An 18,653-nucleotide genomic window follows, 5' to 3' on the forward strand; every position below is an offset into this window, starting at 1 on the left:
CTCAGCATGTGGTAGAGTAGAACTCCAGATGCGACGGCTCTGTGCATTCACCTGCAGAGTTAAAGGTGCTTTGTCCATCCAAAGAATACTCCCCAGCCACATGTCATCCACGGTCAAAACTAAAGGGCAAAATCACGGTATTGTAGTCTGTGATGGGACTTCATTTGGTGCACGTTCTGAATTTTGTAAAGATACCAGTGTAAAATGCACCAAAAAATCTTTTCAACTATTGCTCAGGGAAGAGACAATTCCCGTAACATAGCTCGAGCATTCGCTGCAGAAATTGAGGTATGTGCTGCATGGTCGGCTATAGCTACGTCATCTTCATGGAAATAGGCCGTTTCCCCCTCTCCGCTGCACCACCTAATTGACCTATTTCTTCAAATTTCTTAGTCATATTCCTTAGCTCATTTATTCGCATGGGGCCTATTGGTATCTGTTTCTGTTGGCGATATTCCCTCAGTCCTGTGCTACTATTGCTGCCATTCTGATAAAACTACTTCACCAGCAGTGGACGGAATTTCTTCTCAACAGTCATAGTGTTTCATACGAAAAACGTCAACCTTCTTCACCCTATACAGCAACATTTACTTAACAAAAGAAACCAAAGCACGACGCCAAGCGATGAACAGTACACTGCCGTCAAAACAGGAAACATTTCACATTCTGATTGATTACACCGCCATATTTTTACATGGTGGCAGAAAGTGAAACTGTTATGTTTTTTTGCAAAATCCGCGAGTAAGCTCACAATGTTTCAGCGTTTTGCGATGTATACAGCCCACATTGTAGCCTTCGGAACACCGTCAGCTTAAACCCGGTATATGACACAACACTTACCGTTATCTTCCCCAGACAAACAGGCGACTTCCTTACCAGTGGCTTCCAGGATTCTGTGGCTTTAAATAAATTGCTTGATTGCTTTCTTCTTATAGAATGTCAGTACATTTATTCGCTCCAAGTAATCACTTTTCCAACTGATAGCCAAAAGCAACCACTGGTACGTCATTAATCTTCAGGCCATAACAATGCCAATCTGCTGGCTGCATCCCCCCCAAAATCTCCAAAGCCTTTACTACTTTTATAGTATGACCACTCTCGTCAGTCTGTTTGTTGTTAAACCATTTATAGGTATCACCAATATCGGGTGCTTACAATTAAACTTCCGCTATTTAACACGTTATCATTCGGAAACTAATTGTCATTTTGACCCTGATAGAATTCTCCATTATCTCTGTTTCTGTAGTTATTACCATTGTGATATCTATCATTTCGATTGTTATGGTACATGTTTCTTTCTACTACCCTATCCAGCCTGTCTACATATCATCAAAATTGTTCTAGACAACTGTTAGGTCTGTGTACTAAATCCCACTGCAATCTTCCTGGTAATCTCGTTTTTAGTGCATCAGCTAATATCATTTTGTCAAATGGTCTGTCAAGGTGTGCTAATTTCTTAAGTTTATTCTTACAAAACTCTTTTAGTGTAGCATTAATGTCCAGAATATGGGCTGCATGATTTCCATGCGTCACAGAGCAACCGTCGAGTTACAACTGTGGTTATCAGGTGCCCTGATCAGTCATCGTGATTCATAGTTTCACACACATGACCAGTCGCAGTGCACCTGTTGACGTGTCAACTCGAGCCTGGACAAAAAGAGCAGGACATTATTGGTGAAGCTGTTTTATCCAAACAACAGTAGCGCTGCAGCTGTACTTCGAGAATATCGTCGGCTGAAAAGATTACGGAAGGTTCCTCTCCCTCCACTTGCTGAACGGAGCATGATAAAGAAGTTCGAATCAACTGGAGAACTAGCCGTCGCTCCAGGAAGAAGCCGACGACCGGTTGCACCACAGGTGGTAGTTGAAACATCCCGTGATCCACTGAATGGAAGGTGCTTCGAACCATTCTCGAATGGTACCCCTATAAGATCTACATCGTAAAGCAACCTGCACCACAGGACGCACAACGACGTGTTGACTTCACTCTCCACTTCCTTGCAAGGATTGAAGTTGACGATAGCTGGGCCTAGACCATCCTATGGACAGACGAAGCTCATTTTTCTCTGACGGGTGAGGTCAAGACATACAAAATTGCTGAGTGTTTGGATCTTCTCCTCCAGTCACTGGGCATGAAGTTCCTCAGTATGGCGAACGTGTCACCGACGGTGTGGCTTCGCAGCTAAGTTCATCATTAGCCCATTCTTTTTTGAACAGGATGGCGCTGTAAGACCAAAGATGTGCAGTGTGACTGGCCACCGTTACTGTGGTATCAGCCAGCTTGTCGCGACCGCCCTGTAGGAGAGAGACGTATTGAACTCTACAGTTTTCATGCAATATGAGACGCCACCGCATATCACTCGTGAAGTTCACCACTTTCTCCGAAACACATTTGGAAACGATCAAAATATCAGCCGATCGTTTCCAAATGATTGGCCGGCACAATTTTTGATTGTGGGGCTACCTGAAGAACAGACTTTACTACGGGAATCTTTACCCATGTGTTGATCTGAAGCGCAGCATATCAAGAGACGTAGCCAGCATACCTACGGAAATGCTTCATTCTGCTGTGAAAAACTCAATCCTGCGCTTTCAGACTCTTCTGGACTCTGATGGGCGCCATATTGAGCTCCTTTAGTAGCAGTAATGGTACCAGTATGTAATGGTATGATGTCTCTTACTTCCATTGCCTCCTTCACATCATTTTGCCAATTGCGTCGTGGGTGACCCCCCTTTCTTCCGCTAGGATGGTATCCATCGTAGTATGCTATTTGGTATCCTTTCTATAGTCATACTACTCATATGGACAAACAACATCAGCTGTTTTTGTTGGATGTCGTCACAGATATCCCTTTACTAACGTCCAAGGACTCTGCTCCGTACAAAACTACATTCTCTACTTTGTTGTTCTTTTCATATTTGTATTCCACAGAACGGAGTTCATTAACCTGGTTACAGCTCATCCTTTATTAATCCTACTAGGGATTTCATCATCGTCTGTGCTTTGTTCATTAAATAATACCACAAGATATTTTGCCTTTTTTAATCTACAACCACTTTTCATCTGCCTCCAAATTATTTACTTTCTCCGTTCCAACTGAAAAGTACTCACACCTCTTCACCTTTAGACCAGCCCTTAGGTATTCCTCTTTAAGCGTTCGTATCATACAGTTTGGATTATCATCATCTTCTACTAGTACAATCTGATCATCTGAAAAATACAGGCTAAATATCTTGCTTTCCTCTACTGTCACTCCCATAACCTGGCATTTTTTGGGCAAGTCTGCACTATCGCTCTTAGATACAGTTTAAAGAGGATCGGTGACAATCCACATTCCTACCCCAGACCCTTATTCACTTCCTTTTTATTTTGGAAAGTACAGCTACATCAGTGTTGTGCTTTCTTACATTCATCAGAATTTCTTGTTGTTTATTACCGATACCCCGACAGTCCAGATACCAAAATGCAAAGTCCATTTTTTTCCGTTGCCAAATTATATTATAACCATACAAAAATAAAGGCTATTACTGGGTGTTTTAGCTGCTGTCTTTTTATGTAGATGGTGAGCTGGCCCATCGCACAGCCATCAACCTGATAGACCAGAATTTGTCATCAGGATTTTCTTCTGCTAGGAAGATTGGCTTCATCAAGCCTGATTTCTTCCTACCTTTGACGAAGAAGATGGGAAAAGAATAACAAAGGATAGCAAAGAAACTCTGAGTTACTTAATTAACCCATTGGCTCTTGCAGTTAATGAAAGGAAGGAGAATGACAGGTCGTTGTAGCACACAGTCCGTTAAATTTACAAGTATTGCAAATACATCCAGCCAAATTTTAAATGTCGTTTGGTAAATGTCAGACAACAGTAAAGCTTGCTTACAAAGCTACCTATTAGATGTTAGCGTCACTCGTGCAGGAAGTTACGCCATTGCCTCTTATGTAGATTAGTTCTGTGTATCAGTTCTGATATTCATATCTCAAACAACTTTCACTCAGGAAACGATCATTAAACCCTTTTAAACCTAAGTTTTTGTACACTAGCCGATTTTCTGGACCGAGTTATTTTGGGACTGTTTTTGAAAGAAAACAAGCTGTTTGCTTTGGAATTCTGTAGGAATCAGCATGTGTTCAGAAAAAGACGATCGTGTGAAACCCAGCTCGCGCTATTTTTCCACGAGATTCAGAGCGCCATAGACACAGGTTCCCAAGTAGATGCCGTGTCTCTTGACTTCCACAAGGCGTTCGATACAGTTCGCCACAGTCGTTTAATGAACAAAGTAAGAGCATATGGAATATCATACCAATTGTGCGAGTGGATTGAAGAGTTCCTAGATAATGGAACGCAGTATGTTATTCTCAATGGAGACAAGTTTTCCGAAGTAAGAGTGATTTCAGGTGTGCCGCAGAGGAGTGTCATAGGACCGTTGCTATTCACAATATACATAAATGACCTTGTGGATAACATAGGAAGTTCACTGAGGCTTTTTGCGGATGATGCTATGGTGTATCGAGAGGTTGTAACAATGGAAAATTGTACTGAAATACAGGATGATCTACAACGAATTAACGTATGGTGCAGTGAATGGCAATTGACTCTCAATGTAGACAAGTGTAATGTGTTGTGAATGCATAGAAAGAGAGATCCTTTATCATTTAGCTATAATATAGCAGGTCATCAACTGGAAGCACTTAATTCCATAAATTATCTGGGTGTAGGCATTATGAGTGATTTAATATGGAATGATCATTAAAAATTGATCGTTGGTAAAGCAGATGCCAGACTGAGATTCATTGGAAGCATCCTAAGGAAATGCAATCTGAAAACAAAGGAAGTAGGTTACAGTATGCTTACTCGCCCACTGCTTGAATACTGCTCACCAGTGTGGGATCCGCACCAGATAGGGTTGATAGAAGAAATAGAGGAGATCCAACGGAGAGCAGCGCGCTTCGTTACAGGATCATTTAGAAATCGCGAAAGCGTTATGGACATGATAGATAAACTCCAGTGGAAGACTCAGCATGAGAGACACTCAGTAGCTTGGTACGAGCTTTTGTTGAAGTTTCAAGAACGTACCTTCACAGAGGAGTCAAGCAGTATATTGCTCCCTCCTGCATATATCTCATGAATAGACCATGAGGATAAAATCAGATAGATTAGAGCCCACATAGAGGCATACCGACATCCTTTCCACAAACAATACAACACTGGAATAAAAGGGAGAACCGATAGAGGCACTCAGGGTACCCTCCGCCACACACTTACAGGTGGCTTGCAGAGTATGAATTAGGTTAGATGTAGATGTAGATGTAGAGGAGGTCAATGAATTAATCCATTAGATAAAGCATGTAAGAACTTGATATTTCTTATGGAGGTAATAAAGAATTAGAAAAAAATATGAAGCTGATAAAAAGGATCAATTACCTATGAAAGAAAGAATGCATGCATGAGTTGCTCCATTAGGAGAATAATTAGCTGCAACTGCAGTTAGAGGAATAATGTATGAAAAACGAATTTTAGGTATGGGTATTGAGCTTCATAAAAATGGAAATAGTTTATAAATTTTTCTATTATTTTTAAATCTGTATAAATGAATAACTTTTGATTATACTCTGCTGCCAAGTGATAAAATTAAACCAAAATCAATTCAGCTGAAGCTCAATAATGAACAATTAAATATTATTGGGCGATTGTTAACTGATGTTCAAAGAAGGAAGATAGTGAAAAGGCGACTAACTGTTGCGAAAAAGATTGTTTGATATTTAATGAACAAAAAATAAACAAAAAATTAAGGTAGATTTTTACTGCTATTATTAGCTGCATTACCTTATTTAGCAACAATTGGGTCCCTTGCTGGTGGAACTGCAGCAATTCCAAATGCAGCTATAAATAAATGTAGGTTATAAAAACTTAGAAGGGCAAAAAATACATAATTAGAAAATTGGAAATGTTTACTACAACATCGAGAGAATACAAAATTTCGATGAAGTAATTTGGGGTCATTTGTGTTTATTTGTTTTAAAACACTTAAACATGAATTATAACTCTAATGATATTTTAAATTTACTAAATGAACATTTTTGAAAATATACTCAATAACTGTTCCAAAACAATAAAATGTTTTAAACCAATAGAACTCAAAACTAATAGTATAATAATTACAAAATATAAAGATTTTCCATGAAAAATCATAGATTTTCATTCATAAGAGATCGAAAAAAATAATTGAAAAAGTAAAATCATCATTAGAGCTATTAGAATCAAAATCCAAGAATTTTATCTGCAACATTTACAAAATTAAATGGCGTATTAGACATGTTCAGAAAAGAATTAAATGCTATTATTAAAATAACTAAATATTATATTGATTTTGAAAACAGGTTTGTTCAGAAAAATGATCCTATTAATGATTTGCATGCAGTTAGTAGAAGTTATTTGGAAAATAGACATTTAGAAATTAAATAACAATACTTAAATGTGTTATTATTGAAAGAAACGAACTGAGAAAGTTTTATCAGATTGTTTCTCAAAGAAATGATTTAAATAGTCTTAAAGGTAAAATATATAATAAACAAATTATTGACTTTACTTTTATGACTGAGGTTCGAAAAAAAAGCACGATTTCAGTGAGTATCATTTTCTTCTTAAGGAAGTTCTTCTTCTTGGTGAAAACTATTAGGAATTATTTATTTGATGATTTTGATTTTTCGATGAACATTGTTGACGAAATTTTTAAAATAATTGCTGAAATACAATCAATCAAAATGGTTAGCAAATCAAATTTTATAACAGTGAAATTAAAAGATATTGTTAAGATTGTTCCAGTTGTTGTCAAGATAGTAACTGTGTTTCATGATGCTCTAGATCTTGGTAAACTAATTATTAAGGAATTATATTAACCAATAAGAAAGAATTTAAAAAGAAAAAATATCATTTCTTATGCAATTGTTGACTTAGGGCAATCTGATGTAGTTGAAATGTATGCTGGAAAGTTGAAAGGTATTCGAAACTAAATTAAGAATCTAAATAATTATTAACTGTTCTTGATGTTTTTCAAAATTTGATTGGGCAATTCAAGTGCAAGACAAAATAGGTATAAATGAAGTTGATTCTTTCGAAAAAAAAATTTGAGTTGAGAAAAGTTAAACATTTATAAACAGATGAAGGTAAGGAATTTTATAACAAATAATTAAAAGAATTAATGAAAAAGTTACACTAAGCTTTATTTAGCGTTTAGTGAATTAAAAGCATCTGTTGTTGACTGATTTAATATCTCCTTGAAAGAAAAAACTGTAGAAGAAATTTGCTCTTCAAGGAAATTATAAACAGGTTGACTTAGTTTAGAAATTAGTGCATGACTATAACAACACAAAACATTCAACAAGAAAAATGATGCCAAAAGATGTAAATAAACAAACTGCAATAAATCAGATTAAGAGCTGTTTACAAATTTGCTAGATACTGAAGCTAACTATAAAATTGGCGATAAAGTAGAAACAACTAATCTAAAGGGAATTTTAAGAAAGGATATACAGAAAATTGGTCAACAGAAATTTTCGTAATTGAAGATGGTATATATATATATGTATTGAAAGATTAAAATGGTGAACAAACAAAAGGACTATTTTATTAACTAGAACTCATGAATACGAAATTTTCAGATGTGTACCTTGACAACAAATTGAAATAAGGAAGATAGTAAAGGTTATGTTAAGTAGTTAGGATTTGGTAATACACACAGCCGTTGGATAATTAAATCTAAAGTAGTTTTTACTAAAGTTATCAAAAAAGTATGGATTACTGAAAATTTAAATACGTTTGACATCGAGAATAATATTCATTATTCTTATTGCTTTTTTACAGAAGACAAAGTTTAATTGGATACTTAAATAAAGTTTAACAAAAACGTTTTAATGTCGATTTCATATGAAGATTTTAAATTTGAGTTGACAGCATCATGTGGTTTAATTAATTCTTTTATTAGTTGCATATAATACTTCTCATGAATGTTATTTGAAATCTGATTATATCAAATGTGCTTCAAAAATTAGTTTTCTATTCTAGGAAACGTTTGATAGAATATTTATGTCTTCAGGCTATTGTTCTAGTGAATAATCAACCAAAATATGGAAATAATTTCTTTAGGAAACGATTCTTAAATTATATTTCATTTCGTAAAATAAATTTATTTAATCTGGTACATAAATAATTCTTTAATATTCTTCACAATTTAGATGTAATTTCTAAATATATCCCTTTCATTTAGTGTATTTTGAAATTGTATTTGAACAACATAATATTCATTATCAAAAATCATGTAATCTTAAAATAACAAAACTTCATTTTAAATTTTAATCACTTAGTTCAGGAGCAATATGTGGTAATACTGTATTTATTTCTTCATTTCTTTCATTTAGTATTTCTGAAACAATATTAACTGTTTATCTTAAATTTTCTATTCCTTTCTCTTCCAATTTAATGATTTCTTCAATTTTTTTATTTATTTTTCTAGTCCTCCTACTACTTCTTTTACCAAATTAATAGTCTTTATTTTTGGATTTTTCTTTCTAGTTTTTCTATACAATAATTTTTGTAGTTTATCTGAACTTGATAAAATGTTATTGTTTTAATTTCTCCAAGTTTATGAATGGATGATATAACTTCTTTGTAATCCAAATCTTGAAAAATTTCGTCTAAAGACATTTTTATTTCGTAACTAAATCATGTGAACCAGGTTCATTAATAAATTCTGTATGTGGAACAATTTTTTTAACAGCATGATTGCTATTGAAATTTTCATCTTTTCCAATATTCTGGTTTAACAGGTTCTTTAATTACAGTTCTTGGACAACATATCCTATAATATCAGCACTGATTTGAATAAAACCAAAGATTGTATTTTCGCCAATGATTACAAAAACTTGTTTTTATTAAATATAAATTCATTGTCTTTCAGATCCACAAGCGTCTTCAATTACATATAAAAAAATTATTTTTTTAATTCAAATAAAAATTTTCCCTTTATATGGAAGGCAGAAATAAAATTAGTTGTCCAATTTGCAATCAAGAAAGGGAAATTCATACCGAAATAAAAATAACAAAAGATAATTGGCCTGTTAAATCACATTGTAAAGTTTGTAAAACAGAGAGACACCGAGTACTTCTTCATAATTGGCATATTAATACGTTTATTTGTGAAAAATTTGGAAAGGAAGTTAAAACTTCAGTTAAATGTATTCATGACTGTTGTCACTCAAAAGATGACATATTACCTTCAAAATATCAAAAACTTTGAGAAATCTATTGATATAAAAAAGCTGTATGTTTTGTGAAAATTTGTATTTTATTTTATTTGCAAAGACATCAAACTTATCATAACATTAAATAATATTAAAAAGTATACAATTTTTATTGAATCTTCTATGCAAATTTTTAATTCTTGGAAGAAATCATTTTTATATTCTTCTGTATTATTTAGATTTAATTTATAATGACCATATCATAATGTATTGATTCCATTTTGTAATACAACACGTTCCTCATCACTGAAACTTAAAACTATTTTATTGTATTCAACTGTTTACTATTCATGTTGAAGTGATCTAACCAAATTCATTTTTTATATCGTTTTCTTTTGTCAGTTGAACATATTTATAGTCATCGACAGTAATTTCATTTTTCACTACTGATTTCTTAATTCATTTAGATTTTTCCCCTTTTTTCACCAACTTTGCATGCATACACTTTGGATCTTAAAATAATGAGTTCTAACATAATTTTTCCACAATTTTCAACTTTCATTTTTCCTAAGACTTTCTTATTTACTTGTGGCAGTTCATCAATATCATAATTAGGATAATCACTTGTATCAAATTCGTAAATTATTGATTTCATATCTTTACAAAAATCTACACTTCTTATGTCATAACTAAAAGATTCGCTATCTATATAACATGAATCAATGTTTTCACAGTATTTTGCTTTCATAACATTATAATTAAAATCACGCAATTTTATTTTCGAAATAAAGCTAAAATACTCACTCCAATAGAAATTGGTTTATTGAATACTATCATAATTTTCTTCATAGGACTACCACAACATTTTTTGAAAATACAGTAGAATGTTCATAATTTAGTTTTGAAATATAATTTATATATCTTCTTGGGTCTGTTACAATTTTAATATTTTGTCTAGTTCTAATATTTTCCGTTGTTTTCCCAACGCTAAATAATTCAGTAACTTGCAGGAATTTTGTCAAAATCGTTAGCTGCCTTTTTTCTCATTTCTGGGTTAAAATCAATGAATTTCTTCAACTGGTCTCATTGTTCAGGTGATAAGATTAATTTTAGTACTAGTTTTTAACATTGTTCAAGATTTCTAGAATGTCAAACATATTTTTCTTTATTATGTAAAGTTGTTAATAATTTATTTCCTCCTTCTGGTGCTAAAAGTAATTCTATATGTAAATTATGTAAATTCTTTGGGTTTTGTGATTCAGCTTCTAGAAAAACATATTTATAATCATCTAACATTTTAAATATTTTTTCAGCAATAATACATTTTTGGTTCTGCCCAACTGAAATTTTTAAATGGTAAAAATTGAGACACTGCCCAACCATATGAATTACTTCCATTTAAATAAGTTATATAATATGATTGTTTTATTGGGTTCAAATTTTCCATACCATTATTATTTATTTTTGCAAATATTTTAATACTTTGAGAAATTCCAACTCGAATTTGCAAGAATCGAAACCATGCAATAATCATGTAGTAAATATAATTTAATTTTTATCATTTCTAACAGCGAATATGAAGATAATCCTCGAACTGTGAAATACACAGATTTAATACATGTATCTCCAAAATTTTCTAAAATATCTGCTAAAATTCAAACATTAGCTTCATTATATAATTCTGTGTGTTCATCTAAATTTTTAAAACTGAATTTTTTCCAAACTGTTTCTGCTCTTTCACATTCTTCATCAGAAGTATTTTCTTTATTAAGTTTTGAATAAAAATATTCTTTTTTAGAGAATTTAGTTTCTTGTAATTTTTCTTCAGGATCCATATATTTGTAGGGATAAACGAATGTTTTTATTATTAAATCTAATTGTTCACCTTCAAAATATTTTGCTCTTTCTCTAAATTGTTCTATTGTATGATTAGAAGATAATTTATCAGTACTTGAAGCCATAAATTTAAATGTATCGACAAATCTTAATGTTATCCATCTTCGACATGTTTACTAAAGGAAATATATCTTTGTTCATTATGGGGACTTGTATCAGTATTTTTGCTATCTATTGTTAATTCATTGACAAACATATGAACATTGTAATTTGTTAAATTATGAATATAATCTGGTATAATTCAGTATTTTGGTAATTGAGATTGCAGTCTTCAAGTGCATCTCCTCGATATTTTCCTGTGGATTAGCAATGATATCTTATTTTCTTTTCACCTAAAGTATGTTCTTCTTCATAAAGATGACAAGTCTCTGCTTTTTATAGTCGATTATATCTTCTTTAGTCAGTTTCATCGAAATATTTCATTCATTTATTCTAGCAATTTCTCTTCGTTGTTCTTTTAACATTTCAATCACTTTTTTGCTGCATCTAAACCTGTGTAAGTCAGAGGATTTTTATGATTTAATAGAATATTTAACGTAATAACTGAATTAAATTTGTGAGTGTTTTTGATATTTGTTAATATCAGATTTTTCAGGATTTGGTTTACAAGTCTTAATATCTTTTAATAAATATTTTAAATGTACATAAATCACAAAATGAACTTACAATTTAATGATTTTAGTGACATCGTTAGTGTTATTGATTTTACATTCAGATTTTTTATAAGATCAATTAATTGTCTTTTTATAAGTTGAGAATAAATTTGTATTTTTTTCGTTTCACAGATTTGATGTGGTTCTTTTAAAGATTTTTTATTCAATTCATCATCATTATCATTGTTGTTAATATTTCAAAGGATTTACAGTAAGATGGATTAATTTTTGTTTATTAAGTTTGAAATAACTGTTCAAATTACCTGTTTTAGCAATTGGGCATGTTCTTTTAAAGTTTTATATTTTAGTACCTTCTTCTTCAATCATTATTCATTTGTTTTGTATTAAAATAATCAATACATTCCCAAAGATCTCCTCCAGCTACATTTGAATAACCATTTCCTTTATAATAATTTTCTAAATCTCTGTAACGCAATCCATTGTGTATTGCGTATTGTCTATTGAACCAGGGACCTAGAAACGATGGATAGGCTTTTTCCCACTGTAACCTCACAATTCCACAACTAGCCATAGCAGTCCATCACCCTACCGCCACCCCACACTTAACCCTGAGTTATTGTGCAGTTCAGCCCCCAGTGCCCCCTCCCCCCCATCCCCGGGAACATGTCATACCAGATCAGTGTAAGGCCTAATCTTTGCATGGTAGAGTAATTATGATGTGTGCATGCATGGAGACAGTGTTTGTACAGAAGTCACCGACATAGTGTAACTGACGTGGAATAAGGGGAACCAGCCTGCATTCGCTGAGGCAGATGGAAAACCGTATTAACGAAAATCCACAGGCTGGCCGGCACACCAGACCGAAACTAATCCACTGGGCAGATCCATGCCAGGGACCAGCATGCCTTCCAGTTTGGGAAGCAGTGCATTAGACTGTGCAGCTAGCCAGGCAGGCATAGCCCTATCCATACTGTCCTTTACTATAATTTCTAAGTTCTTAGACAATTCAACTTCGTTTGGAATTTTTGTTTCTGTTCTATTTATGTAGAATGAATTTTTATTTTTATTTGAATGTTTTCAGTTAAAATGTACCTTTGAGATTTTTTGTTTGATGAATCTTATTTATGAAGAATAAAGTTTATTAGATATGAAAAGTTTTAAATGAGAAAATAAGAAATTGCTTTTTTCAATGTAGGCAAATGAGATTTTTGTTGTTGGGGAAATTAGACATTTGTATAGTATGTAAATATACAGAATACATAAATCTTGTGCAATGTCAGGATGCAGTCTTCTCATGCGTTGTCCACTGAGCAACAGAGACTTGCAAGATGAGAATTACCAAGAAATGCAGGAAAATAAATAACGCAGATAAGCAATTTGAATGGAAGACCTGATTATGACTGCAATGTAAAACGAAATGGAAATGGGCAGGAGATGTAGCCACGGGAAAAGATGACAGATGGACCAAATAAGTTACTTGCTGGATTCCAAGAGATAATGTTATAAGCAAGGGGCTCATGAATTTTTTGAAAGATTAGAAGAGATGGCAACCTCTTTATAAGGAACTGTCTGCCGTAGAAATGTACTACTTTTCACTGTTACTTCTTGCCTCACTCCACTCAGCAGTAAGCTTGGTGAGGTGGTACTGACAATCACTGATCACTGATCACTGATCACTTAGATATGAAGCTCTTTTAAACTCTGCACAAACAGATATGTGCTGATATTATCTTTAGTAATCGTAAGATCAGTAAATATGATTGTGTGAACGTAAACATGTTGCAGGTGATGCAGCCAAAAGACATTTCGGCTAGTGAAACATCATTCAACGACTTCTTGCTGCAAAACGACCCACTGGACAGTGTCCGTAACAGAAGGTGTGTGTGTTTCTATCCCAATTCTCAACCATGACCGACAGTAGACGAATTTCTCATAATGTCGTGTGCAAACGAATTTCCCCTTGCGTAGTAATCAGGCAGCTGGGAACTTTATAGCAGGTTCAGAGCTTTTATAACTTACGACACACAGGGTTTAATGCCTTTAATATCGAAACTATGTCTAGTGGAGCAAAGCCTGCGATAAGTAAATGAGCACATCAGCCTTTTATCAGTTATAGGAATATGATCTGAACTCTCCAGCAACTGTGGGAGGTTAACAACACTGTCACAAACTGCTGACCGTTGTACCTAAAGTAGACGTGGGAGGAGGAACCATTGTACTTGCAGATATAATTTGACGTACTATACGAGTACATTAAGAAATTAAACTAATAGTGTAACATTTAGAACGTGTCTCAGAGAACGCGAATTTGTGTATTTGGCTTTAACACTACTGTCGCTAACCCGCAGATATGTACTTCTCGTAACTATAGTGTTACACTCCAAGAGCAATGTTTTTTTTTTACTTTAGTTGTTAGTGCAATTATTCTACATAAAATAATATTAAACACATATAATTTTTGCAGTCTCAAAACAGTAAAGACACACCAACAGTAGATGGTGCAAGAATGGAGAATCATACAGAGGGAAGACAAAAATATGACGAAAAACACTACATATTATCATGCCTAATACGGTGTAGGAAATCTGTCAGCATTCGAAACAGCTTCTAGTCGTCTGGAAAAGGATTAATATAGCTTCTGTAAAGATTTTCATGGGACTGCAGAATAGTGGCAACTTCAGATAACGATGATGGAGGTGGATGATGGTCGAGTAACCACATCTCCGAAATAGAGACAAAGCCTCAATAATACTGGGATCTAGCGATTATAGTGCCATGGCAGATTCTACAATTCATCTTCGTGAAAACAAAGCCATTCCAGGACGATGCGAGTTGTGTGAACATTGGCCCTGTCGTCATGAAACAATACATCGTTATTGTTTAAAAAGCACTTTACGTCGGAATGGACGTGCTCAGTCAAAATGGCGGCATAATATTCGTCAGTAATGCGTCCTTGCAGAGTAACCATGGGGTCCATGGATTACCACTATATGGCTGCCCAAGTCATCACTGTACCCCCATCATGTTTCACTTTTGGAACGTAGAGTGATCGCGACAAACTGTTGTTGAAGTGGAGAGTATAGAAAGGGTGTAGGGGAACACGGAAAGCAGCACAGTCGTTGTCGTAATGCGGAAAGGGAGCGATTTATCCGCCTACCAAAACGGCATGACCACTGGCTTTCTGGACATGGGTGGAAGCTTTCCCGAAACGGCTACCTTTGTGAACTGTTCACATGCAGTCGTAGTTTAAAAATGTTGTGCACGGTAAATGGTGTTATGCAAAAACCGACGCTGGGGCAACTGTGGTGCACCACAGAGGAGAATGACTGCTGCGGCGATGCATAAGGGCGAACAGATAGGCAACTGTTGAGGAACTGGCCGTCCTGATGAACGAAGGAGCTACCGTGCAGCAAACGTTGCTACGTATGGCACTCCACAGCAATCGCCTGATTCATGCACCACGCTGACTGCTGCTCACTGACAATGAAGGTAGGAATTTGTACGACAGTACCAGAACTGGACGTCCACTAAGAGGTTACAGGTGGCCTTTTTGAGATGAATCACGTTTTATTCTGCATCAAACAGGTGGCTGTTGGCGTATATTGCGTGAAACGTTTGAAAGCAAACACACCAGAGAAGTCGTCGGAAGCGAAAATCGGTGCAAGGAGAGCAATGAGAGAAGCGTTCATTGATTTTGAAAGTAAGACGTTGTAAGTGGGTCAAAATCATCTATTCATTCTCTCAGCCCCCACACCGGCACCGAAACGGAAGATAGCAGAGAGGAGGCCGAAATACTGATTCGGTCTTCCGAAGTTGTTTCACCGTGGATGACCGTAGCACTGTCCCTCCTTTCGATCGTCTTACGAACGTCGAAATGGCAGATCTTGAGATAACCCATCGCCGAATTGAAAAGCAGCTACAATCGCTTAATAATGGAAAGGCTTTAGGAACAGATGTGATACCTATCAGATTCTACACAGATTTATGCGAAAGAACTTGCTCCCCTTCTAGCAGTAACGTATCGTAGATCGCTTGAGCAACGAAAGGTACCTAGTGTCTAGAAAAAAGCGCAGGTCATTCCCGTTTCTAAGAAAGGCCGTAAGACAGATCCGCTCAATTATAGACCTATATAGCTGACGTCAATCTGTTGTAGAATTATGGTACATGTTTCATGCACAAGAATTGTGACGTTCTTGGAAAATGAACATCTCGTCTATAAAATCAACATGGGTTCCGCAAACAGACATCCTGCGACACTCAACTCGCTCTGTTCCTTCATGAGATCCACAGCGGAGTGGACAACGGCGCTCAGGCTTATGCCGTGTTCCTTGATTTCAGTAAGGCATTTGACACCGCCCCACATTGCCAGTTAATGAAAAAAGTACGAGCTTACAGAGTATCGGACCAGACTTGCAAATGGATTTAAGACATTCTGTCAAATAGAACTCAACATGTTCTTAACGAAACAAAATCGACAGATGTAAAGGTAATATCTGGAGTATCACAGAGAATTGTGACAGGACCGTTGCTGTTTAAAATATTTATTAATGATCTAGTAGAATGCGTCGGATACTCTTAAAGGCTATTTGCAGATAATGCAGTTGTCCATACCAAAGAAGCAACGCCAGAAGATAATAAGAATTTGCAGAGCGGCCTCCAGAGAATTGATTAATGGTGCAGGCTCTGGCAGTTGACCTTCAACGTAAATAAATGTAACATATTGTGCGTATATAGCAAAAGAAAACCACTACTGTACAGCTACACCATTGATAACAAACAGCTGTAGACAGCGTCTGCCATAATATAGCTAGGCATAACTATACAGAGCGACCTTCAGTGGTTGGTTGTCATCAAACCTTTCTCCACGATCATGAAACACCCACATGGAACAAACAGGAGGCCGGCCGGAGTGGCCGAGCGGTTCTAGGCGCTACAGTCTGGAGCCGCGCAACCGCTACGGTTGCAGGTTCGAATCCTGCCTCGGGCATGGATGTGTGTGATGTCCTTAGGTTAGTTAGTTTTAAGTAGTTCTGAGTTCTAGGGGACTGATGACCTCAGAAGTTGAGTCCCATGGTGCTCAGAGCCATTTCAACCATTCTTTTTAACAAAAACAAGCAGTGGTTAGCCAACCATGGAAACAAAAAAAGGAAAACCCAACCACCAAGAGACACACTAAAAACCCCAACTAAAACCGTAGGCCAAAGGCCAGACTCAACACAAAAAGGGGAACAAACACTCAAATCGAGTGATAAAAGTCCCCTGCCCGAATAAAACTCAAAACCTAGCCTGGCACTGCAGCGTCATCTGTTAAAAGTGCATGGAGTGTATTAGGCAGCGTAATCGTCTGCCTGAGCGTAGTGAAAAGCGGACAGTCCACCAAATGTGGGCCACCGACAACGTTGATCTACAGTGACAGAGGCCATGCGGTTCTAGGCACTTCAGTCTGGAACTGCATGTCCACTACGGTCACAGGTTAGAATCCTGCCTCGGGCATCGATGTGTGTGATGTCCTTAGGTTAGTTAGGTTTAAGTAGTTCTAAGTTCTAGGGGACTGATGACCACAGATGTTAAGTCTCATAGAGCCGTTTGAACCACAGTGACAGAGAGGTGGGTCCTCGCAGCGCAAAAAAAAAACCGTGCCTCAGCCAGGTGTGGCCAATGTGTAGCCGGCAGAGTACAATGCAGTCCTTGAGAGAGGCCCACAAGGTGGAGCGCCACACACCAGTAGTCTCCTTGACGACCCGAAGTTTGTTGGGTGAAAGCAGGGCGCGCCATTCATCATTCCCAGTACCAAGTACCTTCTGCCACAAGACTAGAGATCACACTCCTAAAGGCCAATCTCCAGGTCCAATGCACAGACAGCCTGTTTGGCCAGGGAGTCAACACGTTCATCAACCCAGTTGCCGATATGACCCAGGGTACACATAAAAACCACAGAGTAGTTCCAATTGGTAAGATTATGGGTGGACTCCAGGATAGCCATCACTAGACGAGAGTGAGGAAAACAATGGTCGATAGCTCATAAACCACTCAGGGAGTCACTAGAGATAATGAAGGACTCGCCTGAGCAGGAGGAGATATACTTTAGGGTGCGAGAGAAGGCTCTCAGCTCGGCAGTGCAAACACTGCAGCTAGCTGGCAATGAGCATTGTTCAGAGTGATCCTCAAGACCAACGAGATCGAACCATTGGTATACATCACGTCAGAGCCTTGAAACGCGGCAAACATAGAAAGAAAGTGGCGGCGAAGGGCCTCAAGAGGCACTGTCATTCGGGTCCTGTGTCAAATCCAGCCAGAGTCATGGGTGGAGCACACACCATGGGGGTAGACGTATGTGGGCCTGGAAAAGAGGTGGGGAGGGGGTGGGGAACTTAAGCCCAGAGAGAAGAGCGAACAGCGATCATACACCATGACAGGGCCGCCATTCTGGAAGATGGACGACAGAGCTGGGGAACAGGGTCAGTTATTTGGATGCCCGGGCAAGCTACAAACATGAGCACCATAAGAGGGCTGTAGTAGCTGGCTCCGGATCGCAGTGGAGGGACACCAGCCTCCAAAAGTATGCTGTTTACAGGCCTTGTACGGAAAGCTCCTGATGCGAGTCGGATCGAGCAGTGAAGTATGGGGCCAAGCAACTGCAACACAGAAGGCAATGCCGAACCATAAGCCAGGATCCCATAATCGGGATCGGACTGAATCAAAGCCTGATACAGTCGGAGAAGGGTAGACCGATCGGCATCCCAGCTGGTGTAACTCAAGCAACGAAGAGAATTAAGATAGCGCTAGCACGTTTGTTTAAGCTGCCAAATATGGGAGAGCCAAGTCAACTGGGCATCAAAGAGGAAGCCCAAAAACCGACATGTCTCCACCACGGCAAGAGGTTCGCAATCAAGAGAAAGCTGTGG

General features: G+C 36.7%; 1 protein-coding gene across 2 annotated transcripts in view; it reads left to right on the forward strand.

Moving 5' to 3' along the window:
* LOC126336186 (uncharacterized) overlaps positions 1-18,653 on the forward strand; it is a 138,700-nt gene that overhangs the window by 113,059 nt on the left and 6,988 nt on the right. Inside the window, exon 5 of one of the 2 annotated variants that reach the window (XR_007564907.1) lies at positions 13,534-13,625. The exons of the other annotated variant lie outside the window; for it this stretch is intronic. The gene's annotated coding sequence lies outside the window, so the exon portion shown is untranslated. The remainder of the gene's footprint in view (positions 1-13,533; positions 13,626-18,653) is intronic. 2 annotated transcript variants of the gene reach the window in all.

This window comes from Schistocerca gregaria, chromosome 2, assembly GCF_023897955.1.
Source record: "Schistocerca gregaria isolate iqSchGreg1 chromosome 2, iqSchGreg1.2, whole genome shotgun sequence".
Taxonomy (NCBI): Eukaryota; Metazoa; Arthropoda; class Insecta; order Orthoptera; family Acrididae; genus Schistocerca; species Schistocerca gregaria.